General features: G+C 44.3%; 1 protein-coding gene across 1 annotated transcript in view; it reads left to right on the forward strand.

The window, feature by feature from the left end:
* ENTREP2 (endosomal transmembrane epsin interactor 2) overlaps positions 1–26,786 on the forward strand; it is a 1,789,361-nt gene that overhangs the window by 613,151 nt on the left and 1,149,424 nt on the right. The window lies entirely within an intron of this gene.

Raw genomic sequence — 26,786 nt, forward strand, 5'->3', positions numbered from 1 at the left:
GAACTATGCTTGGGAGTATGGAACCTTAGTAGGCAGGGACTGAGTCATCCTACCACCTGAGTACCATGAGCCCGGGCCTGACTATCTATAGTGTCTCACTTGCCCTCCTACTAACACGCAGAGGAGCAAGTGATTAGACACCCCACAATACAACACTCCTGACCGTCTCAGGAATCACGGCTGCAGGATGCATCCGTTCACTCTCACACTTGTACTAGTCCACAATAAGTTCTGACAGAGATACGGGGAAAGTTTATAATGTTTATTTTAACTTTTGTGCTGCAGTATATGTGCCACAACAAGTAGGAAAATGCCTCACACAAATACAGTTAGCTTAGCAAGTAGTCCGTAAATCATAAATGGAGCTGTCATTATATACAACAGTGTAGCCTAACCTCCCTCCCTTCTACAGAAGCAAATGATTATATATCAGAAGATCTCTAGGTGTTAGCAGCAGACCCTATACCTCAGTATACACAGATGAACGTTCTACATCTCAGATGCTGTCACAATCTTTTCCCTGGAAAGGTCCCTCTCCAAGTGTGTGTTACCTATCTTTGCATACATATATGACACAAAGTCTGTGTTCCCAAACAGCAGCTGCAATTACCGGTTTTGTCTAGGTGCTAGGGCCTGAACAGAACAGAAAAACAAGGAGCATTGTTGTTCAATCTTTTCTACATGTTCAGACTAAATCCCAGGAAAGAACAGAACGCAAAAACCACAGCGTGTTCTATGTGAATGTACATTGTGGCACAAAGCAAAATATATCTGTAGAGTAACGTGCGCAAAGCAGAGTACAGTCTGCAACGTGCTCATGCTAACATAGGGAGAACGACTATGGGTCTGTACAGGGCTTTTGACAATGGCACTATGCATGGTATTATGATGACAGTGCCAAGTCCAACGCCCACCAGAGCCACAGCACCTAGGTTTGTTCTAGATCTTGTACCAAAGAATATGTGAGGCCTAAATATGGATGTGTCATAAATAATGTTTCCTTTCCTTGTAGTCAAATCACTCATCTTGACAGAAACCACCGCTGCACAGATGGCAGTCTAGATGCCTCAACTGTTTCCAGTGACCGCATTATTGTAATGTTTGATTCTGTTAAGTGATATCATTCCATTCCTTTATATTACCCATTGAAATAAATACTGAGATATTTATTATGAAGATAAAAAACAATTTATTTGCAGCAGTATATGACTGTTAGCCTCAGAAGGTTCTAGTTCACTCTCGCCTCCTTCCTTTAACATCTCTTCAAAACTATAAGTTCTGCAAACCTTTCGCACATCATTTCATCACTCATCTTACCTTTATTCATTTCTGCAGTACATTTATACATATGGCGGTGCTTGACTTATGCTACTGATTGACATATTGGAATCGTCACCCCCTCCCCACAAACCCGACTGATTATGTGTGCGCTACTTGCATTTGGTTGAATTCAAATTATGTTAATTTCCTTGTTGAACTCCAGCTGTTATGTAATCAACATACAAGTTGGGTTCCTCTGCATGAGCCCGAAATCTGTGTTTTCTTCTTTTTAACTGTGACCATGGAAATGCTTCCGGGCACTGCGCCTGAAATGGAAGTCATTCAGGTTAAAATTAACCAGCCCACAGTATTTCCTTATCTGCCTGCACCTGGTGTGCCAGTGCCAAAAAGCTGCATGTAAAGTATATATGTTTTCAAGAACATCTGTAGACGCCACATACTCCATCTTAATAGTACCTAAACTTATTTTTTTAGGGATTAAGTTATTCATGTTTATATTGAAAAAATAGAAGTGCTTTTTCATCAAGAGCGAGTCACTATTCATGTTCATGTGCACATTATTAATGTAGCACTGACCCACAACTGAGCTCAAAAGACAACAAAATTGCTATCATTTTTATGTGATGGTCATTATTTGCATAAAGATGTGGCCTGGCTGCTAAAGCATATTCCATTTGATAGGTTTGTGATACTTAATAATAATTGAAACATTTAATTTAAATGTCTGTTTAGGTTTGCTGTCAAGGCTTCCGCCCCAGGTTGGTCAGTAACTTGAGGATAAAATATTGAGTGTGAAACAACAAAAAATCCGTGGGTCTACGAACCTTAAACTAATACTCCTAAACCACGAGAGCAAATGCTAATAGTGACTACAAAAGTCCTCTTAAAGAGGACGGAGTCCCATCACCCACCATGGTGGCATGCCTCATCATCTGGGGCCTCCTGTTAACCACAACCTGGTGTGGTTAACGAGCTACAACTCCTGAGGGAACTAAGGAAGGAGGAGCTCACGGATGTTTTAAGGATCTAAATAACCTATTGAGGCTAAATAAAACAGAGACTAAAGCTGCCCTTAGTGTGGTGTGGTGAGGTGAACTAACATAGAAAGTGCAGAGTGAGTGCAAAAGAATCTATTTAAAATTGAGTATCCAGCGAAAAATATGTTTAATCAGTATCTTTGGGTGTCAAAAAATAAAACACAAGTGGTCAACATGTTTCAGCCATTATTAATCACAAGATTGTGATCGGGGCTTTCATCAGGACCATATGCTACTCCTGCAACATTGAGCAATGTCAAATGAAGACAAAAAATGCAACTACAAGACAACAAAACGATACCTCCAGCAGGTGTAACCACTCAGTCTTTGGAAAGTGGGGCTGCAGGGGTTCTTAATGAAGTACCTGTAAGCAAGTCATTCTATCTAGTGTAGGTTTAGGAACACTAGGTTCAAGTAAGGCCTCGCGATTGTTATTCGAGGCCCGTTTGTAGGATTGACTAACCAAGCGGGGAGGATAGTTCCTTGCTCTGAGGTTTTTAGATAAGGAATCCGCATGGGTCCTGAAAGTCTCAGTATCGGAGCAATTCCGTCTAATCCTCAGAAACTGCGTAACCACCTTCTGTACCCAGTCCAGTTCCATTCAAAAAAGCATACGCAAACATTGGCGTATACTTAATGTGGGCCTTGATCAATTACCTTTACCTTTGTTCTCTTTCAAAAGGAGCACTAATCTACGAGATACACAGCTATCACCAACACACTCTGGAACTTGCCTCCAGTACAGGGACACTTTGCGTGTGGTGGCTGCGCGGTGTGTGCACAGACCTCACACTCTACGGAAGTTGATCTAGGCCTCAGCAAACCCTGGAGACAGCTCAAACATACTAATTGCAACAGCGAGAAAGTAATTTACCTGATCACTTGCCCCTGCAAGAAAAGATACGTGGGGATGACGACCAGAAAAGTGAAGCTCAGAATCATGGAACACAAGAGCACCATAAGATGTAGAAAACAAGCGACCCGGCTCACCAATCATTTCTTGGAATTCAAACATCAACCTGATGACATGAAGTGGACTATTCTTGAGCAACCCTTCATCCCTCCGCATATTACCGATGTGTCATCTTTTTTGTTCAAATGTGAACAACGGTGGGTTTTCAGAATTCACAGCGATACGAGGGGCCTGAATGAAACTATCCCATGGACCTCATTCCGCTGAAATAGGGTTGTAATCTTGCCCCCGTCGGATGACATTGTAGTGGCAGCTCACTCAACTTTTTGACCACTCCTTACGCGGCATTTATTATTATTTTTTCATTGGGTATGCGCCATCTTAGCATATACCATTGGGCATTTTGTACTAAACATTCCCTCTTAGTAAGGTAGTGGCACCATCTATCGATGCACAACATGCCCCCTTTCCAGTTACTTCGCCCTATTTGTTTTTGTAATCACAGCTGAGGTCTTTCCCTTTCTGCTTTTCTTTCAAGGATGTAGACACATATACAGCAATTACAAAACATACATTACTTTTATCTGACTCTTCTGCCTTTATGAGCATCTCACTATCAGTGTATCCTTCGACGCGTTCCGCTTGATGGATGTCAAGTAACAGCTACTCTTAGACATTGCTTCTTTTATTTTTACATCATGACACACGCATTTGTGTTCCCATGCGTTCTGTTCACCTGCGCTTGATTCTCGAGCGGTGAACTGTTCTAGATATTTCAATCCGCTTCATACAACTTTGTACGTTCAGTCACTCATCATTTGCAGTTATAGCAGATCTGGTGTTTCAACGATGTTATACACTACATAGCAATGTCGTGACTACATCTCCCATGAGGCCCGGTCTATAGGGTGAGTCTCGCGAGACATCGGACATTGTCTGCTGTTTTGGTCCCGCCCGTTCTGATCATTTCCGGGTTAAGATCGACTTTATCTAACGGAGGTAGAGGCGGCGAAAGTACCGCAAGGGACAACCAGGAAGACCACCTGGAGTAGCGACGGAGAGGTAGGCGGCCTGATGTTTAGCCTCTCACTAAATATCCAGAGACTTTATTTTGTCATCTCACTCCTTCTGGCTGGACAGCACGCCCTTCCCTGAAGAGTTTAGGACGCTTTTCTATGCAGGAAAAGTTTTTTGCACAAGGGGTACTAACTGCTCGACTAATTTCTGTCTATTTGGTATGCTAAATGTTATCGTGACCTTGATTTATCACGAGTGCGTTTTTTGAGATTGGTGTGTATCTTACATCACTCTGAGAGTTGTGTTTCTTTCAACTTTAAGGGGTATTATCGTTTCATAATGCACAATTATGAGCACGAGATCAGTTGAGCTCACATAGTCCCTAGTTCCCGTTTTTCCAGTTCTGTAAACGCAGGGCCCTTATGCCTGCCCTTGTGTGTTTTGGTTTCTGACTCATTGCTTTAAGCTACACTTGTTTATGACTGAGTGTGCTCGCTTCACACCAACTAGCAGTATATATTCACATTGTGCTTATGTACTCCCAGGCGTTTAGGAGCTTGAATTTCTCGAGTTGGCCCTTCCATTTTTGTTTCTATACTGAAGACAGAGTATGTACAAGATAGGTTGTGTGACACACATGCGCTTGAGCTATTTTTTAATAAGACTGGTTTTACAGATCTCTTTACCAGTGTTGATACCTTGTTCTATACTAGGTTTTTTTATTGTTATTTACAGAGCGCTGCTTCACGCCCTGAGTTGTCACCAGGAGCGTTGATGCACATTCCCAATCTACGACGGGTAAGCTGACCGGTGGCATACCTTCTGGTATCCACTGCTATCATCAACTTATTCTCCTAAACCCATTTTTCCGTGCTACATTGACTATTGCTTGCTGTATGTTGTTCTTGTATTGCTTACAGGTACTACATTAAGAACCCCTGCAGCCCCACTTTCCAAAGACTGAGTGGTTACGCCTGCTGGAGGTATCGTTTTGTTGTCTTGTAGTTGCATTTTTTGACTTCATTTGACATTGCTCAATGTTGCAGGAGTAGCATATGGTCCTGATGAAAGCCCCGATCACAATCTTGTGATTAATAATGGCTGAAACATGTTGACCACTTGTGTTTTATTTTTTGACACCCAACGATACTGATTAAACATATTTTTCGCTGGATAGTCAATTTTAAATAGATTCTTTTGCACTCACTCTGCACTTTCTATGTTAGTTCACCTCACCACACCACATTGAGGGCAGCTTTAGTCTCTGTTTTATTTAGCCTCAATAGGTTATTTAGATCCTTAAAACATCCGTGAGCTCCTCCTTCCTTAGTTCCCTCAGGAGTTGTAGCTCGTTAACCACACCAGGTTGTGGTTAACAGGAGGCCCCAGATGATGAAGCATGCCACCATGGTGGTGATGGGACTCCGTCCTCTTTAAGAGGACTTTTGTAGTCACTATTAGCATTTGCTCTCGTGGTTTAGGAGTATTAGTTTAAGGTTCGTAGACCCACGGATTTTTTGTTGTTTCATGTTATAGATATGTGTGGGGATTCTTTCCGTGCTGGTCTTTAAACTTTCCCTCTGACCCTCGTACTTTACCGGTATTTTTTGTAAAATATTGAGGCCAGAGTTATTGATTCCAGCTTCTATCTTCACACTAGTTACCCAGGCATTATGAGTCCCGTATCCAGAATGTGAAATAACAGGACAAACCCCGAATTTCCAGGTCCATTGCTTGCACGCTGTTTCTTATTTTGGGCTTTTTCCTCTTAATATATTCATTCCTCTTGACATCAGCAGAAGAAAAATGTGCACGGAAGCTCATTTGGTTTTACAATTTACATTCTGACCCCGGCTAAATCTTAGAATGATGCGAGGTGTTATCCTGATGTAGATACCACTCTGCATAACTCACCAAGAGAGATTTAATGTGCTAATGTATTTCAGGAAAATCAGGGCTTAAAATGGAGAAATGCAAAGTTATAACACTTTTTACTTGAAAATACTGCACTTACTACCCATAGATTGTAGTTTTATGCACATGGGGCCAGACGTACGACCCACCAATTTGCGAGTCGCAAATTGGTATGCACAACAGTGTTTGAGACACTGTTTGCGATTCCCAATGGGGTCACAAATTGCATGCCTCATGCATATTAATGAGGCTGTCGCGTATTGCGACCCGATTGGGAATGGCTGGCACACCCAGGGATGGTGGCCTGCTGGGTTCAGCAGACCACCATGTCTGGGACTGCTTTTAAATAAAGCATTTTTTTTTTTTAATGTAGTCTATTTTCCTTAAAAGAAAACGGGATGCATTCAAGAAATAAAAATGAAACTTTTTCAGTTTATTTTTTTAAGGGCAGGCAGTGGTCCCTGGGACCACTGCCACCCCTTAAAAAATATTTTTAGAGCCACTCACAAAAAGGAAGGGGTACCTTGGGGACCCCTTCCTATTTGCGAGTGGTTTACCACCCTTCTGCAGTCGCAGAACAGTCATACATAGCTTCAGGAGTCACCTAATTTGTGAGTTGCAAATTGATTTGCGACTTGCAAAATAGGATTAGTAGACGAGCCACACATTTTTTGTGGTCGCAAACGGGTCTAAAACCCATTTGTGCCCGCAAAAAATATTAGTACATCTGGCCCGCGGTCTTTCACTAAGAGCGGGCCACTTAGAGCATCGCACTGCAGTATACAAAAAAGTGATGGATGTGATGTTTTAATTAATTTTAGCCACTGATAATTACTCAGGGCCACATCCCAGTCCATCGTTATTTCGCACACCATGCCACCTCAGTTTGGACGCGTGGCTGAGATTAATTCAAGCGTCCCACCCATCCTTTTTTTTGTATATGTTTTTTGTATACTTCACTAGTGAACTGCGGCACCTAACCTATTGTGCACCCACAACAGTGAGAGTGTAAACATGACTTCAGGCCTACGATTGTTGTCTGACTGTGACAGTTTAAAAACTGCAGCCAGACCTGTCAAAATAAACCTTGCATTTAAATATTAATGTTAACCCTTAAAGCACATTAGGCAGGGAGCATAATATTTAAAAATAAGTCATATGGAAAATTAACCCTTAGATTGAATAACAACTAAAAGCTATTTTCACTGTAGCAAGGCTGCTTGTTCCATACATGTAAGAAAGTCATCCCTTTTGCCCTGTTCATCCCCATTCTGTTTGACTGATACTGATGTCAACTGATTCTAAGTGTGCCCTGGGCTCTGCCAACCAGGACCAGGGCCAGTGCTCTGATGAAGAAGGTACATGGTATTTAGGTATAATTACAATTGGCAATGACAGACCCCTGTAAGTTCCTAGTGTATAATAAGGCAAGGGGGATTCAAACTACCTATAAGTCCCAGTATACTATAAGGCAGGGGTGTTTAGAGACCCAGTAGATTTCTTGTACTGAAGTGTGCACTACTGTGTTGCCTGCTCTAATTTCTTATGACAAGTCTTCTTTGCAGACTGTCTTTAAAACAAAATTATATTCCACATTCGACTTTGGAATTATTGGTACTTCCAGAGTTGTAATCTACCTTATTTTACATATATGTCACCTCTATGGTCTCCCCTAGGTGCCCGAGGGATAGGGTGCTGTGTAACTATAAGCAGGGACATTATAAAATATGTTTTATATGCCCTGGTGAGGTACAAACTGCCAATTTAATTTATACCGTTGCTCTGATGGGGGAGCTCTGCAGCTGCAAAGAACAGGCCAGGCCGGTAACTGGACACATCAAACTGGGCTTCAAAGAGAGCAGGGCAGTAAGGAATGCCAGCCAGGCCTACCCCCTCTTCCTGTACCCCCAGCCAGATGGCATCCCTGGTAATGACATTTTCAGAAGGTCTGGAGGGGGAGTGTTAATGGAAATAAGCTCCACCAGTAGGTTAGTTCAGCCAGCTCTTACTCCAAAGGACAGAAAATGTGCAGTGCACTGTGGGAAAGAATATGCCACACTTTGAAGGAAGCTGACGTACTTTTGGGTTGCGCCCCCAGCACTTCATTGGACAGGTGTGCCCCCTGCTTGTCGCTCCAGATCATTGAATAAATATGTAAGAGCTGCATAGCAACTCGGATTTGCTGCCTGAAATTAAAAGAAGAAGGACTGCCCTGCTGGAACCTTGGTCTGCACCACACAGGATTGCTCCCTGAAGGACTGTTCCGGTTGCACACTTGGATCTACAGCACTGAGGACTTTGCCTTGCTACAAAAAGTGTTAAGGAGTGGACTCCCTGAAAGCCATAGTTTAACAGAGCTTGCCTTCACCATCTCCCTCAAGAAGTCTCCAGCTAAGTACAAACAATGGAATTATATGGATTTGGGCAAGTGCATTGTGTGAACTGTAGACTCAAACTCGCAAGGACCATCTCAGAGCTTCTAAACCTTTCAATTTGTGTTTTGGTCACTTTGGACCCTCAAGAGGAACTTCAGGAAAAAGTTCCAGAAGCTTGGAGACGTTTGAAGCAACTTTTGGAAAAAGCTCCATAAGTGGACTGACCCAACGTCGAGAGTCAAGAGTCGAGCTGACTACCTTCAACCACGACCCTGCCTGGATTTCAGGTCTATCCCGTGGAAATCTCCGGAGCTCCAGACTTCCAGGATTTGACCTGGGCCTCGCTGCAAAGCAATCCAACAATGTCATATCAAAATCAGCCTGCTGGAGAGGACTGCATGATGTTGACAGAAAATCCCCCAGAAAAGTTTCTAAGTCCCAACATAAAATTCTGACCAGGGCCTCCCGCTTAGCTTATCCGACCAGGGCTCCATCGGAGCCTGCCTTAACTTAGACTTTGTCCCGTTCAAACGCAAACCAGCTGTCCCCAGTTGACGCCGCTATATGTTTTTAAGGACTAGAAAGTGGTTAATCTAAAAAAAAACCAAAAAAAACATTTCTCCGTTTCACCAGATTGTTTGTTGTTTTGGTGTCATTTTAAAGATACAAATATTTCCTATTTTTATAAATTGGAGTGGGTTAGTTATTGTGTGTTAAGTCTTACTTAATTAATGTATTGGTGTTTTTAAAAGCTTTACATACCTGTCTCCTAAGTTAAGCCTGCCATCTCATTGCCAGGTACCAAGGGTTGAGCAAGGGAATAATTTATTGAGACCTTGTCTGGACCTTATATTGCGTTGGTTGACTGATTGCTAGTGCAAGGTGCAGATTTACCCCTACTAGTAATCCACATTTCCAACAAATAAACACTGAAATGCACTATTAAATTTAAGGATGGTAGCAAGATGGCCGCAAGCTAAGGACTCTCCCGATCAACCCTCTTTCCCCACATCTATCCAACTACCACATCCGTATCCTGAGGTCGTAATCGACAACCGGAAGACCTGCGGAGTCCATCGAGCCAAGATTGGGGCAATCGATGCGCAAACACTGAAGAAACTTCCGCTTCTAATTTCGGCCTGCGACCGAGAGTGAGCCGGGGCTTAGAGTGATCGGAGTGGCCGCGTCGGTGTCAACTGGGCGCCCAGAGCCCGGCGCTCAGCTCGGCTGGAAATCGGCAGAGAAGCGGCAGCTGATCCCTGTAGTGAGTGCTGGTGCTGCAGAGTGGGGCCAATCCCCCCTCCCCCCAGCGTATGTCGAGAGGAGCAGCTGTTGGGGACATAGCCAGCAGTGATCCTGGGACATGGCAGGGAAGCGTACGAAGAGGCCCATGAGACGCCTGATCCTCAACCCAATATACAGAGGTGAGCCCTCCAAGGCGCCAAGCCCACACTGGCACTGATGTGACAGAGGGAGCTGGAGGAATATACGGGGCCCCCCATACACCGGGAGGCAATAGAGATGCTGCAGAGCCCTCTGGAGCAGATCGTAGCAGCCAGGGAGGAGCAAGTGATGCATACCACAGGGGTAACTTTTGCACCTGTACAGCCCTGGGGGACCCACCACAACATCAACAACGAACCTCCCGACCTAAGGCGGAGAGAGGAGAAATTGGCTCTGAAGAGGGGAGTGTCCCACAGGCACAGGACAGTACCTTGCAGCGCAGACGGCCGAGACGCAGTAACGGGCGAAGAGTTGCACCTACTCAAGGACGTAATCCAATTGCCCCCTCCGCCTCGACCTCGACTGTTCCTGGAAGTCCGCCTGGGTGCTCCCTGCATTGCACACCACCCCACAGTGACTAACTGTATCAGTGCCATGGAGACACAGAGGGACAAAAGGCTTGGACAAACAAGACCCACTGGTGCGTGGGACGATGTGAACACACTACCGGCACCAAAAGATAACAACCCCTAGACTAGCAATAAGGTGATCCACATCAATTCTGTCACAATGTCGGGTGCGAGGGGACCTAAGACTGTCCAAAACAATAAACTGGACAGATACACCTGCCCGAAGTCAGCCCCGGCCGAACAGCTCACGCCCAAAGTAAAGCCAGGGGAAGAACCAGCTGCGGGCGCCCCGGAACACACCCTGGAGGATGTACTGGGCGCAATCGGTGGGATCCGCACATCTCTGGAGCAGAGAATGGACGCGATCTCCTCGGAGGTCATGTTAATCAGAGTGGACCTAGCCAAGAATAGGGAGAAAATCAAACAATTTGAGGTAACAACAACAAGCCTGGTAGAAGATACCAATCAGCTACAAATCGAAGTGCGGGAACTGCAGGCATTCCGGAAAATGGCTGAAGGAAAACTGGATGACTATGAAGACCGCAGTAGGCTCAATAACGTACGCATCCATGGTGTACCGGAAAAAGCGGAAGGACAAGCGACAGACCTATTTGTGGAAAACCTAATCACCAATCATCTCCAACCAAAAGGTCTATCCAATATCTTTGTCGTTGAAAGGGCCAACCAGGTGCCTGGGGGCGTCCGACTCCAGGAACCCCTCCTCGTCCTATACTGGCCAGACTCTTGAACTATCGAGACAGAGACCTCATATTACAGACGGCCAGGGTTGCACCACCCATACGACTTGAGAATTTGGAGGTCATATCCTTCCCAGACTTCACCCAGGCGGTACAGAGGCAGCGCAGATCCTTTATGGGGGTCATAAAACGACTGAGAGATAAAGGCCTTAAATATGCCATGTTGTTCCCGGCCCGTCTCCGGGTGGTGGCCGTGGGGAAAACCAGATTCTTTGAGGCTCCGGAAGATGCCAATTGGCTTGATGGCTGGAAAGACTCAACGGAACGTGGCCAGAGAGACTAGGAAGTACCGGGGCCCTGGCCTCATTTGACATGTGTGGTGGGGTATGGGCGGCATCCCCGACGGTGCCAGACTCTCAATGATTTAACTGTGTAGGGTGTGAGACATCAAATATAAACACTAGATCAACAACTCAAGACAAACATTTACATAGCATCAAGGGAAGGGGGGAGGAGGAGAGAGTACACCCCAGTTTCTCCACTTAGTTCAAGTTCAGGGCGACAGGCACTCTGCATTGTTGTAATCATGGGAAGTTCGGAGCCTGGAGTGCAGGGGAGCAGGGAGGGGGGGGAGTTGGGAGGGGTTCAGGAACAGTTTCTTGGTTTTAGGGAATTGTCAAGGCATCGCAGTCCAACAACGCAGGCACAACACGTGAATACCTATGAGTACTCAATGGGACAAAGAGTTAAAGGTGATGAGCTGGAATGTAAATGGTTTGGGGAACAAGGTAACGAGAATCGTGGTACTACAATACATCAAGAGGCATGCCTCTGATGTGGTGCTGCTACAAGAGACACACTTGGTGGGGAACACATGTAAAGCCCACAATAGGTGAGGATACAGCCATGTGGCGCACCCGGGCTTTACCTCGGGCTTGAGGGGAATGGGTATAGCGCTCAGGAACTCCTTCCCCCTAATGGTTAAATCCACCTGGGTAGACACTGGGGGGAGGTATGTGGGCATCTCGGGGCAATGGGAAGGGAAGGTATTAACCCTAATGTCAGTTTATGTGTCGCCGGGCCTTCACGAACTTGCCTTTAAAGACCTGGGCGCCATTTTGTTAACAGTACCAGAGGGACTTCTTCTGGTGGGAGGGGATTTGAATGCAGTTGTTGATGGCACCAAAGACAGGAGCCCTCCAAGAGAACTTCGCGCCTCCAACAGCTGGCTACCGGATTTTATGGGGGCTATGGGATTACAGGACCTATGGCGCTCATTTCACCCGACTACCACCCAATATACTTACCACTCAGGCGCCCATGCCAGTCAGTCACGGATAGATCATTTGCTAGCTCCTTCAGACCATTTGACACATGTAGGGGAGTTCAGACACATGTCGAGAGGTATATCCGATCATTCCCCGTTGTGGGTACACATCGTGGTTGGTCACCAAAGAGTGGGAAGAGTTGCCCCCATCAACCCCTGGCACCTTTGAAACCCGGTGGTTCGTGAGGCATTACACACTGCAATTAAACAATACTTTCTAGAAAATGTGGGCTCGGTGAGCTCTCATCAGACTCTATGGGAAGCATTCAAGACGGTAGTCAGGGGCCAGGCCCTTTCCCAAATAGCGGGAGTGAGGAAGGAAAAGGTCAAGGAGGAGGAAGCACTAGAGTCAGAGATCCTCCGACTGGAGGAGGAATTGACAGAGGGATCCAACCCAGACACCCTATACGCCCTACACCTTAATAAAGACAGCTACAAGGCCTTGGTGACAGATAGAGCTAAGGCACTGGGAAGAGAGACACTAGGAAGGATATATGATCAAGGGGATAAGGCCGGGAAGTTGATCGCATGGTTAGACAAGCAAAAGCTAGCTAGTAGGCTCGTGCTAGAACTCATTGACGAAGCCGGCCATACGATCACGGACCCTCAGGACATTGCTAACACATTTGCTGCCCACTTTGGACAGATCTATTCCTCACAGAATCCTTACACAAAGCAAGACTCTCTCGATCTCCTACGAGACATTACTTTACCTAAACTATCAGCATCAGAGCTGGAGTATTTAGAAGGAGCACTCACGACAGATGAGATGACACAGGCAATTAAGGGGCTTAGGTCGTGGAAAGCATCAAGGCCCAATGGCCTCCCGATTGAATTATACAAACTCGTAACGGACATTCTTGCCCCCCACCTGTGTAAAATGTTTACAGAGAGTAAAGAACTCGGGGAGCTGCCTTGTGACCAGAGGATAGCCACCCTAGTAATGATCCACAAAGAAGGCAAACCCGAACGACCTGCTCTTCCTACAGACCAATCTCCCTACTGAATGCCGAACCCAAAATCTTAGCTAAACTCCTGGCCAACAGGCTGATCAAAGTCATCAACAACTTAGTACACCCTGACCAATCTGGCTTCATGCCCCAGCGCAACACAGCACTAAATCTCCGCAGGGTGCACGGGGTAATAGGAAGGGCAGCAGGTATACAGGAAGAGGTGGTATTAGTATCGCTAGACGCATCCATGGCATTCGATATGCTTGAATGGACATACTTATTTGCTGTTCTAGGAAAAATGGGTTTTGGGCCCCACTTCATCCAGTGGGTGAGACTCCTCTACACGAAACCTCTAGCCCAGATAGTTGTAAATAACAAAAAGTCTGAAGTGTTTGGACTCAATAGAGGGACCAGACAGGGATTCCCGCTCTCCCCCCTCCTTTATGCCCAGGCCCTGGAGCCCCTGGCATTCTGGATATGCAGAGACCCGGTGATTCGAGGTTTTCAGTGGTCTGAAACGCGAGAGGACCGCAACTCCCTGTAGGCGGACGACATCTAATTGTTTTTAACATCCCCAAAGGCCTCTCTCACTGCAGTGCTTGACATCTTCGCCATATTTGAAAGATATTCAGGGTATTCCATCAACTGGGTCAAATCAGTGCTATATGTCCTCAAGGGACCCCTCGCGGGCCTTCCCAGGAATTGCCCGATACAGATTTCCATGCAGGGTTTCAAATACCTGGGTATCTATATTACCATAGATCCCGCAGACAGATTTGTTAAGAACTTGCTCCCTCCCTTCCAGAGACTGAAGAAAGATTCGGAGCATTGGATGACGCTTCCACTCTCGATGCTGGGCAGACCATCTTTATTCAAAATGATGTCCCTGCCCCGGTTCCTGTATGTCCTCCAAAACTCACTGGATTTGGTACCTGCAAACAACTTTAAAGAAATTAAAAGTCTGCAACGCCGCCTACTCTGGAACGGGAAGCCGCGGATAGCGCTCCCTAAACTAAATCTTACCTGGTACGATGGGGGCATCACCCTCCCTGATCTCAAAAAATAATTATTGGGCAGCCCATCTGGCTGCCATCAACCACGGCACCTACAGACAGGCGGATGATCCGGGCTAGGCAATGGATCATTGGGTACTGCCGGGTGGGAACTATCAACGTGCGCTATATTCAAGCGCCAGACAGGACCGCATCACCGGACCCACTAAGCACTCGGTGCAGGTTTGGCAGGCAGCCAACAAAAGTCTGGGATGGGATCGTAAGGCGACTCTGGCCACTCCTTTATGGGACTCGGACCAGCTGGGGAATCTAGGGACATCTAAAGGTTTCGACAAATGGGACCTTATAGGTATATCAAAAATAGGTGATTTATGGACAAAGGGTGAAGTCAAATCATTTTCAGCCCTTCAACAGGAATACGATCTTGCTCCCACAGAATATTTCAGATACTTACAGATCCATCACGCATTGCAATCCTGTTTACAGAACGGAGACGCCCCCCCGGACTCTTCACCCCTTGAGGACAGACTCGTTGACGGATACTTACCAACGAAGGCCATATCACTCACCTACAAAAAATTAGTAAGCCACACTGGAGATCCCCTCTTGAAACTGCGGGAAAAATTGGAAAGAGATGGTATAATTCTAAATGATGAGGATTGGATAAGCGCACTAGCCTCACCACGTGAGGTTGCCATTGCAGCTTGGTTAAGGCTGGTACAACTTAAAATATTACACTACATCACAGGGCCTGGTATGGTACTAATGGGAAGAGAAATGCATGGCCGGTGCAGGAGGGGGTGTGGGAGTGAAGGCACATTACTCCATGTACTGTGGGAATGCACATTTATACAGGGGTATTGGAGGAAGGTACACGAGGTGATGGGCGAGGTATTAACGAATGCTCTTCAACTGGAGGCTAACAGATGTCTCCTCAATGTGTGGGAACCCACAGATCTTAACAATACACGTATCACATGGGCCACATTGGGGTTTATGATAGCAAAACATAATATAGCACAGAAATGGGGGGCAGCACAGGCACCTGCGGTGTCCACATGGAAAAAGGATATGGATTGGTGCATGCAACGTGAAAAGTATGTGTATGTGGCTAGGGGATGCCCCAAAAAATGGTCCCGCATTTGGTCTGACTGGAACGAATACAGAGGGAACATCTGCACTCCGCCGCTATTACCAGCTCACGATGAAACAATCTAGATATGTAACATGTTACCGACTGTTTTAAAATGTGCACTTTCGCCGGTTTGATCTATATCGTGAAGAGATATGTGAATGTCCTGTGATTTGCCTTGCAATGTTGATTCCTACTGTTAATAAAAATAATTTTTTAAAAAAAATTAAGAAGGCTATCTTCGGAAGGAAACAACTAGAGATTTTATATATTGACTATGTAATATTCATTCAAAGTGCAATTCACTAGTAAAGTTAGGTTTCTAGAAAATATTACAGAAAATGTTCTTCTTAAAAGCTACCTTTTCTCGGCCTAAAGTCTCTGGGGTCTAATTTGCTGTGTCCTCCAGCTGAAACCCTCTAAGTGTTCAAAAATGAGATGTGAAAACTGCTCCCAGTACAAAGGCAGAGGCATGGTGTATGAGAGGTATTTCTGTTTTCCTGGTAGTCTGAACATTTGGGCAGTGCCCAGTAACTTGATTAACTTCAAAGAGGCCTCCCCTATCACAGGCAAATGAAGCTGACACCTGAACAGGAAACTTTCTTATTTCCCTTAGTCAGGCAGTCTTCAATCCCAGTGGTAAAGGAGCTACTCTCATATTTGGTTTGAAGTGACCACAGAGGAGGCAGTGCTCATTTCCCTGGCCACACCTCCTCAGTGAGCACACAGGCTCTCCACAAGGGGAAAAGTGTTTCGCTATGTTGGATTCAGGCAGAGGGAAGCACTGTGGGATTGTTTGCCTAGAGCACACAGCAAATGCTGCAAAAGTGGGCAGGGTAACTCTGGAAACATTCACCTCATTGGTTAGATAGGAGCCAGGAATCGCTCCAACCCACATGGGAGTGCCCAGCATAAAAGAGGCATCCCCAGAACACTCTGGACCTGTGGAAGAACAGAAGAAGGACTGCTCCTGCTCTTTGAAACCTGTAAGGAGATCTAAAGGGCTGGACCCAGGACAAAGAAGTTGACTCAGAGTGCCAGTTTGATAACCTCCTGCTAAGCTCCAGGGCCACAACAAACTTTTCACGTCATTAGAGTCTATGGCGAACCGGGGTGGAGATTTTAATCTGGTCAGGAATCCGGAGTTAGATAGGTCAGCAGGACCGGTGAGACGGCCCATTGCGGCGGCGCAAAAGTTGGACAGTGTCATGGTTAATATGGCCCTGAGCGATGTCTGGCGTGTGTGACACCTGGGCAAAGGGGATTACACGCATTATTCTGCCTACCACAATATACACACTCGCATAGACTACTGGTTTGCCACTACGTCATTATTGGAGCAGGTTCGTAACTGCCTGGTACTCCCGCATACACTCTCGGATCACTCGCCGCTGTTGCTGATATTGAACACACCTAAGAAATCTATACCACCGTTCACATGGCGATTTCCCCCATATTCACTGCTAGACCCCCTTTTCAAAGAAGAACTTACAGATGCCATAGATACGTTTTTTGCCACCAACATAGGATCAGTGGATAGCTTCCAGACTGTGTGGGAGGCTTTTAAATCGTGCATAAGATGTGTAGCAATGGCTAAGCACTCAGGGGTTCTCCGGGCGATCCGCCAAAGGCTAGTGGATCTAGAACAGAAATTGGGGAACTTGGAGTCGCGTCAAGTGGCCGAGGGGCGCGAAGAGTTCTAAAAAGAAATTAAAGACACAATAGGTGAATTCCAGGATTCGGCCGACAGCAAAGTCAAACATCTGGGCAAGTACGCCACAGCCCGCACTTACGGGGAGGGGGACAGGCCTGGCTCGGTATTAGCACAAATTCTGAAGACCAAGCATAGCAAAACACAGATAATGGAAATTAGGTCGGCTGAGAGAACACTGCTGACCGAAGAAGCAGACATTGCAGATAGATTTAGGACATTTGATTCGGATTTATACACTTCTCGCTCTTCAGGCACGGCTGAGGAAATATTAGATTATTTAGAACATATCAAGCTACCATTCCTCACCAACACGCATAGAGAGTTCCTGATGCTCCCCATTGAAAAGGATGAAATAATAGAAGCACTGACAGGCATGAAAACTAACAGCGCCCCAGGGGGGGACGGCCTAACTGTCGGCTTTTATGAAGCCTTTCTTGACATTCTGCTCCCCCATCTCTCAACGTTATTTGATGATATGTGTGTATCAGGTACGATGCCCCGACGAGGAGAGAGGCGATTATTGTCACCATCCCCAAACCAGGTAAGCCGCCAAAGGAATGCGGGTCTTACCATCCCCTCTCGTTGCTCAATATCGACACCAAGATCTTTGCCAAAATATTAGCTAACCGCCTTAACCTCCTATCCTCCACGTTAGTAGCTCCGGAACAGGCGGGGTTCATCCCTGACAGGAACCTCACTTACAACATACGCACGGTGTTTGGAACTATGCAACATGTCAAGCAGGACACTAGTGCGGTGGCGGTCTTCCTGGATATGGAGAAGGCCTTCGACTCCGTCGAATGGGCCTTCATGCGACAGGTGTTGAATAGGATGGGACTGGGGTCAGTCTTCCTCCAGCTGGGTTTTTGTACATTGCACCCACAGCGAGGATCCGGTTGGGCAACCTAGTCACAGACTCCTTTGCTATATCCAGTGGGACTAGACAGGTCTGCCCTTTATCTTCCATACTGTATGTCCTGGTGGCTTAGCCGCTGGCATGTGCACTCAGAGAATACCATGGACATAGAGGTATCAGGTTCCCGTCTTATAGGATAATAGTGTCGACATATGCGGATGACACTTTATTGTATGTCCGTGATCCGGTAAACAATCTCTCCCCAGTCCTTAGGGAGGTAGTACACTTTGGTGCACTATCGGGCTTACGGGTCAACTGGGCTAAATCTCTTGTCTTCCCCCTTACCCCGATCACGGCAAATTTTGAAATGGACTACCCCTTACAATGGACTACAGATTCTATTCGGTATCTGGGTATTCGCTTACACACAGACTCAGAGACAGTGTTTAGAGAGAACTATGGCATTGCAATAGATAAATTGGAGTACGATGTTGAGAACTGGATAAGGCTACCGCTGTTTTTAATTGGCCGAATCTCCATTATGAAAATGGTGATATTGCCCAGACTCCTATTCCTTTTTAAGAATATCCCTATAGCTTTGCCACGCTCCTTCTTTCATAGACTCAATAAATCGATGGTTAAATTGGCTTGGGCGGGTAAACCAGCACGTGCACAATGTAGGGTGCTCAAATTACTGTACCACATGGGGGGACTGGGCGCGTCAGACTTCGATCTTTATTATAGAGCGGCACAAGGGGTACAAGCACATCATTGGATCCATGGTGCATCGGACATACCGTTTCTCCGTATGGAAAAATTGTTTGCTGAGCCACTCCCACTTCCAGCCACGATATTTGAACCTTTAGATCGGAGAACAGGGATACTAGACTCCATTAATACGACACGACACGCCTGGCATAGCCTATTGCACCTACAGGCGGGGGCTCTGCTGTATGCTCCAGCAATGCCGATAGAATAGACACGTTGGCTGGCCCCCTGTAGGAATGGCGGGGTTACACGTGCGCTACACGCACTGAATATAGTAACTACGGGAGACCTATTTCAAGATGGAGTAGTTAAGACGTGGGAGCAGGTAACGAGTGCGGGAGATGTGGGCACACTGTTACAGCGCTTTCAGTTTTACAGAGTCCGCAGGGCTATGCGTGAACTGTTGGGGGAGGACATGGCTGAGCCTCCGGAGGTGCCAGAACTAGCCTATATTCTAAAAATGAAATCTCCCCGTAAGATGGTCGCTACCATATACAAAGTGGCTATATCTCGCAGAGCGAACCAATACACTGCGGCCCGACTGGCCTGTCAAAGGGACCTACAACTAGCAATAGACGACCCTATGTGGAATTACGGTTGCACTAACACTAGGAGAATCTCACTGCATGGCAGACACAGACTCATACACTTCAAGTACATCAATAGGGCATACTACACTCCAGAGAGACTACATAGGTATGGATTGAGGGAAGATGCGGGCTGAGACAGGTGCCATGCCGCCTCGGCGGATTTTATGCATCTAGCATGGCAGTGTCCGGGAGTGTTTACTTATTGGGAGGCCATCTTCCGAGAAGTGGGGGAAATCGTAGATACAGATCTTACCCCTGACCCTGTAGTCGCTCTGTTGGGTTATTCTAAGAAACTACCTAAAGCAATACGAAGGCTAGTAGATATGGGTTTACTCATGGCAAAGCACAGAGTAGCCATGTGCTGGATGAGGGGCCCCGTTCCAACTGTAGAACAATGGGCACATGATATGCTTTATTGCTGTACACAATCGGGGAACTTCAGTGAACTGCTCCCGCCTCGTAGCTGACCTAAGAACTTCTGGGGACTATACACGGCATATAGACTAAATAAGGCTGCGGAGTCCGAAAACGAGACAACGGCAGATCCAGAGGTACTTGTTTAATGCTCCAGCATCCTAGAGCGTAGTTAGTAGTAAGCAGATGGCGAGGCCCTCTCTGCAGCGCGAACAGAGGGACGCTTATTCCCATGGGAAATGCTACCGGTCACGGCAGGAGATCTGAAGGGACCGGGGATAAATAGACAACGGGATATCGCATAAGAGGGTCACATCCTCCTCACATACCCGTCAGACTTTAGCAAGCGCGGAGTCACTCCTGGTTGCAGTACAACGTGTCCTTTTTTTATTACTAATGGATATTTGGTGCAGCAATGATAAGGTTTATGTGTACCTTATGGAAAGTATTGGGCATGCGACGCTGCCTGCCCCCCATGGGATGTTGGCCTTAAAGCTGTGTACAGTATATCTTAATATTGAGCCGCCGGTCCGAGGGTTGTAGGCGTAAAGTTGTATATGTTTGCAAATTTTTTCTTTGCAATAAAATTTAAATAAATAAATATGTGTGCCAGACTGAAATTAAACCAGTCCTGCATTTGCACTGAAAACACAAGGCAGACAATTGCTCATTCAAAGACACATGTCTACTGTCCTGCCTGTGGGAGGGTGGGGATGCATATCCGACTTAAGGTGTTGACAACCTAGAAAAAGGGGGATGTAATTTCTATTCAGTCCCCTCGTGGCACACCCTGTTCTACCATCCCCCACACTCAACAGCCAACGTGTTTCGAATCCCCAACAATTCCGGGATTCTCTTCAGGACTCTGACTTGGTTTTGTTTGGGCTCTCAATTATGCTGCAGACAGATGTCCATTATCTGTTCTTCAGTTCATAGTATTAATCGAGGCTTAAATTTTATGGGTGAGTGGAAGCTCTTGGTAATGATTTAAAAACGGTCCAGGACCTTGAGACTCATGAAATGTAGTTAGAGCTCGCGGGCGCATTGCCGTGAATTTCTTCTGCAATAATCCTGACTGTTTCCTTTCATTTCACCTGTTGGTGCTGCCGGTTTAAATGAGAGGAGCGAGATGATTTTCTAACTTCTTTCGCATGACGGAAATTGAAGGAAACAGTCAGGATTATTGCAGAAGAAATTCACAACAGCTCTAACTACATTTCACGAGTCTCAAGATCCCGGACCGTTTGTAAATCATTAATTACCAAGAGCTTCCACACACCCATAAAATGTAAGCCTCGATTAATACTATGAATTGAAGAACAGATAAAGGACATCTGTCTGCAGCATAATTGAGAGCCCAAACAAAACCAAGTCCGAGTCCTGAAGAGAATCCCGGAATTGTTGGGGATTCGAAACGTGTTGGCTGTTGAGTGTGGGGGATGGTAGAACAGGGTGTGCCACGACGGGACTGAATAGAAATTATTTTCCCCTTTTTCTAGGTTGTCAACACCTTAAGTCGGATATGCATCCCCACCCTCCCACAGGCAGGACAGTAGATGTGTCTTTGAATGAGCAATTTTCTGCCTTGTGTTTTCAGTGCAAGTGCAGGACTGGTTTAATTTCAGGCTGGCACATATAATTTATTGACGTTTGTCTTGTGATAATTGGTTTGTTGTATTTATTTTTGTCACAAATAACGTTTGGTATTATGTATGTGTTGTATATATTGTCTCACAAAAGAAATGGTTCTAAATCACGCATACAAATGTGTTGCAATTATCTGATTTACTAATGTGGTGTTTCCTTTTAATAGATATGCCCAATTGATTTATGAATGTCTTTTTGAATGATCAAAACTAAGCAGAATAAATGCTCAAAAACCTCAGAATTAGTGGTCTCAGGTTTATCGCAAATATTTAAAATAAACATCCCTTGACACCTTTCTGTGATTTCAATATTTGGGTGGTCCAGTCTGGGGAGTACAGGACCCAAGCCTTCCTTGTTTTCATCTGATGTGCAATGGCAGGTCTTTCCAGGCTGCGAGTGAGGTAAGAGAAAGCACAACCACCAAATCTGAGCATTCAGGGGATGTGTGGGAGTAGAACTAAGTGACGGTGTCTAGTTGGTTTGTAAACGTTGATGATATTGTTGAAGTATAACGGGCTAATGTTTTTAAGGCTTTGAATGTATGCATGAGGAGTTTGAAGAGTGCTCATTTGTGGACAGAGAGCCAGTGGAGCTCTTTGAGGTGCAGGGTGATGTGAGATCGAGGTTGAGTGTGATGCTGCTTTTAGTGTGGTCTGGATTAATCTTGTCAATTGAGCATTGATTCTGGTGTAGAGAGCATTGCCTAAGTCCAGTTTACTGGTGATGAGGGCTTGGGTGACAGTCCTGCGAGTGTTGGTGAAGAGCCCTTTGAAGAACTTCATGAACATTTTGAGTGTGCGGAGGCAGAATGTGGAGACTACATTCTCATTTGCTGGTCATGGAGAGTTGGCTGTTAATGACTTTTCCAAGGTTCATGTCGTGGGCAGCTAGGAGGGGATGGGTCTGAGTTTTCCGGGCGACCAAGTGGAATCAGTCAGCAAGGTGTTTCTACCAAATATTTCAACCTCTTTCTTGTGGATGTTGAGCTTAACAGTTCTCATCCATCCTGTGACTTCGGCCATGCAGGCAGAGAAGTTGGTCTGGGTCCTTAGCGCTTTGTCAAAGAGGGAGAGAATGAGCTGGGCGTCATTGGCACAGGATATGATGTTGATGCAGTGGGCGGGCTGATACTGGTGAGAGGTCTGATGTAGGTGTTAAACAGGGTGGGGCTGATCAGGGTGGGGCTGATCAGATGAGGCTGAGGGCATCCGAGCAGAAGGGGGTTAGGCCGACTGATTGGTTGTGGTCTGTCAGTGTGGAGCAGATCCAGCAAAGTGCTGGCACTTGGATGCTGGCTAGGTGTATTCTTTGGATAAGAATGGGGTGAGAAGCGGTGTTCAAAGCTGTGGAGAGCTCAAGACTGATGAACATATTGTAAGGCTGGTACTTCAGAAATTATATCCATGTGGAGATGTTAATGACTGCAAAGCCTTTGATGAACATTATGTAATGTCAGTATCTTCAGAAATCTTGTGTGCTAGTCATTTTGTTCGTTATAACCTGCAACTGTTGCAGATAAAGATAATCCAACTTAAAATCCACAAATTCCAAAATCATTTAATTTCCTCCAAGTCTAAAGACAACCTACACGAAAATGAGGGCATCATATTATGTACAAGAATGGAATTCAAATGAATTGACAAAAAGATCACAAGAAGACTAGATTAATATAATCATCCCAATACGCCAGTATCCATATTTTTTATGTATTTAGGGTTGCATAAAATGAAATTGTTGAAAATCAATTAAAAATAAATACAGCATCTGTTCATCCTTTTAATGATCTAGTTGTGTAAAATATTATGTTTTTTATTAACTGGAATACATTTACCTTTGACCTGAGGGTTTGGATTACAGTGCCAGATAAAGAGATTCTAGAAGGTGAGTGTTTCACACCAGAATTTCAGATTTTGTGGTTGATTAGTCTGAGATATATTCTATTAGAGTTTAAATTCTAGGTTGTGAATGATGGACACAGGTATGAATGGTGTGTACCTTGAGGGAAATTAACATAAAGATATGTGTGTGAGTCTAACAGTTATAAAGTATAAGAGTTCCAGGCACATCAGGTGGAATGTAGCAGTTGGAACAGGCCACTTTTTAGGGGAGTTCAATATATTGAGTCATATACACCAGGATATAGGACCATCAAATATAGTACATTCTAAGATGCCCTTGTTGTCACTGTGCTTACCCCCCGAAATCAGATTTTTCAACACACCCCATATTTTTCTGTCACATTTTTCCCACCATTTTTTCTTTACATTATTCTTTTCCTTTTTTCATTTTCTCTTTCCTTTTTCAATTTCTGTAAACTTGACTCTTGTTTACTGCTTAAACTTATGCTCACAGACATATCACTTTCTGATGTCTTGTTTCTGTGAGCTACTTTGTTCTCTGTTTAACATATATGTCAAAAGCATAACTGACTGAGGATGAGAGTGCGCACGGCCAAGAGCTTGGAATATTCACTGGTTTACAGAGGTTTAATATTCTGGCAAGTTCACTCAGCGATTCATCCTTCTGAGGCTGATGAAACACGTACAATAGATTTGTATATCAATAAACATATTTTATACAACACCAAGATGCCAAAAGGCACGAATGTGTGCTTTAGAAATAGACATGTTATGTTATTTTGAGTAAATTCTATTGCATACCCTTTATAAATACTTGGTTCCTGATTATCCACTAAAAATATCCTAATATCACATTAACTATAGAGCTGTTCATAGCGTATTTTTAGTGAGTCTTAAAAGAATCACGTTTATAAATATGTCTAGTTTAGTAATTATAAAAATACAGCAGCTCTGTATTAACTTTTGAAATGTGCATGCTGAAGCCTATGTTGCTTTCTTGTGATATTTAACATGCATAGAAAAAAGAAAGGGGCAATAGTTTTTTAAGACACATTGGCCCCTTTTTCAAATACAACAGTTTGATCAAGTTCAAATGTCATATGTATATCCAGCAAACCCAGAGATGAGGTGTCTCTTACTGAGATATTTGAGCTGTCCTTTTTGTCAAATTTTCTGTCGCAAAGTCATAATGAATCCATTTTATATAGAAATATGTATGTTATCTTTAACACCTTGATAGAACACATCTATTTGTCATATTCATATTACAAGTAAGCATCAGCATTGCATTTCTTCTTCTTAATTACTGATTTACTAACTCAGCCATAAATGATTGCATAGATACATCTGGTGTTCAATTTGACCCTTGGTGAATTGATAATTGAAAATGGTTTACTATTTCATACTTCAATATACTACTTTCACTCAGTGTAAAACTTTATACCAGGGCAAAGGCATTTTTGTCGTTGATTTTCAATTGTTTTCTGTAATAAAGGGCATCTTGTTGTACCTAAATGCTATAAAATATTTATATATATTTAATTTGAATATTTGTAAAGTACGATGTGTAACCAAGGGGTTCCTTGGTGCTACATTAAATAAGGATAAATAAGAATGCATTTATTGAGGTTGGTGCAAAAATTAAAGGTACCTAGTTTATTTTTGAAAAGGAAATGTGAAGATGTACTTTTTAATTCAGATGGTAATGTGTTGCGGAGGAGTGGACACAACGTGAAAAACATGCCCTTTAAAGGAACCTTGAAATGATGATCTTAGCTTTTATAAATGTCATTGCCTTACCATCAAAACATTATGTACTACTTAGGCGGAGCAACTAATGAGGCAGTAGGTAAACTGAAAAGATGCACAGGAACGGGGTGCTGGAGTAGGAAATGTCAGAGATCTGAAAGGATTGAAGAACATTTTGTCTATGTTATAGGCCCAATAAGCGGTTTTTATTGGACGTCACCACACTTGTTATGAGTCGGGAGTAAATATAGATGATGACATGAGTGCAAATCTAGTTTACAAGTTTTGGGGAAAAACAGGACTCCAGATTTATTTCACTTGGATATTTCGTCAGGAAAACTTGGCAGGTGAAAATTAACCTGAATTGAAGTATTACTGTATGAATCAGGTGGTCATTTTCCATTCATCAGGATACAACTCAGAATATATTAGCATTCCTAGCCCTCAGAATTACCAATCCCTGGTTTTTTGGGAATCCTGTGTGCAGGAATACCGTATTGATAGGCTCAAGAACATTATTTATTTATTTATTTATTTGTTGGTTTATATAGCGCTAGAATCGACTCCAATAGAATGAGCTTGTAAAAATGTTGGTCAGGTTGTATGTCTTCACACTCCAGGAAGTGAGTTCTTGGGGACTATTTTATTGCTTAGAAAGAAAGCGGTATCAGGCACAAGGGATGGATGGTTATGTTCAGCCCAGCCAGCTTCATAGCATATGAAAATGAAAAAAGGCATTATACATAAAGACTTTTTTTAGTATTTTTGAAACTCAGTACTAACTCGGCAAATATTTTTTTTAAGTATATGTGATCAATTGGATAATTTTTGATCCATCTTCATTTTTGCTCTGGTAATGTAAACTGCAATATTAAGTGTACATTATTCAATACCTATAAAAACGTCATATTAATCAGTGTTCCCATGCTGGCATTACTGAATCTATATAAAATAGAATGTGAACTTTGTGGTCGCTCAACACTTTACTAAATCCTCCATCGCCTCAAAGCCATAGAAAACAGATGTTCCAGATGTAGGAAAGCACAAGTTTTACATTCTGCTCGACACACACACAGGGTGCTAATGGAGAGGCGACACAGTGGGGAAAAACACCCACTGTATTATCCGTGGAAATCTCTCCTAAGGATATTTTACCTACCAGAGCAACTTGTTCTCAGTGGATCTCACTCGGGAACACAGACATGAATAGAAGCCATGGTTTGAAGGTTTCAATGTGGAATGTTCACTTTAAAGTGTAATAATTATAATCAAAAGCAGATAATAATGCCATAATCTAAGGATGAGAAACACTTTAAGCATGCCTGTATCAACTAAAGACCAACATACCCCAAAGTCATGCATTGTTTTCAATCCACAAGTGGTAGGGTATAGTGGCTAAATTGTGGAAAACCAGTGTTTGAATCTCAGCTTTGACAGTTACCCCAAACCGTGTATGATTCTAGCCAATTTTATCTCACAGTGCCTCAAATTGCACATGTGTTTAAGGTAAATATCTAATACTGCATAATGTAAAAAACAACTGTTCATAGGGCTGTCCTGTTACATGCAGCCTTCCTCTCCCTGCCTCAAATCTTTTTAGGTCGAGCCTAGTCAGCACTTGTGCTGTCGCTTAGCGACCTGTTGTATGTGGATTGTGGAGTTAAAGTTTCACATTG

This window comes from Triturus cristatus, chromosome 3_1 (assembly GCF_964204655.1).
Source record: "Triturus cristatus chromosome 3_1, aTriCri1.1, whole genome shotgun sequence".
Classification (NCBI taxonomy): Eukaryota; Metazoa; Chordata; class Amphibia; order Caudata; family Salamandridae; genus Triturus; species Triturus cristatus.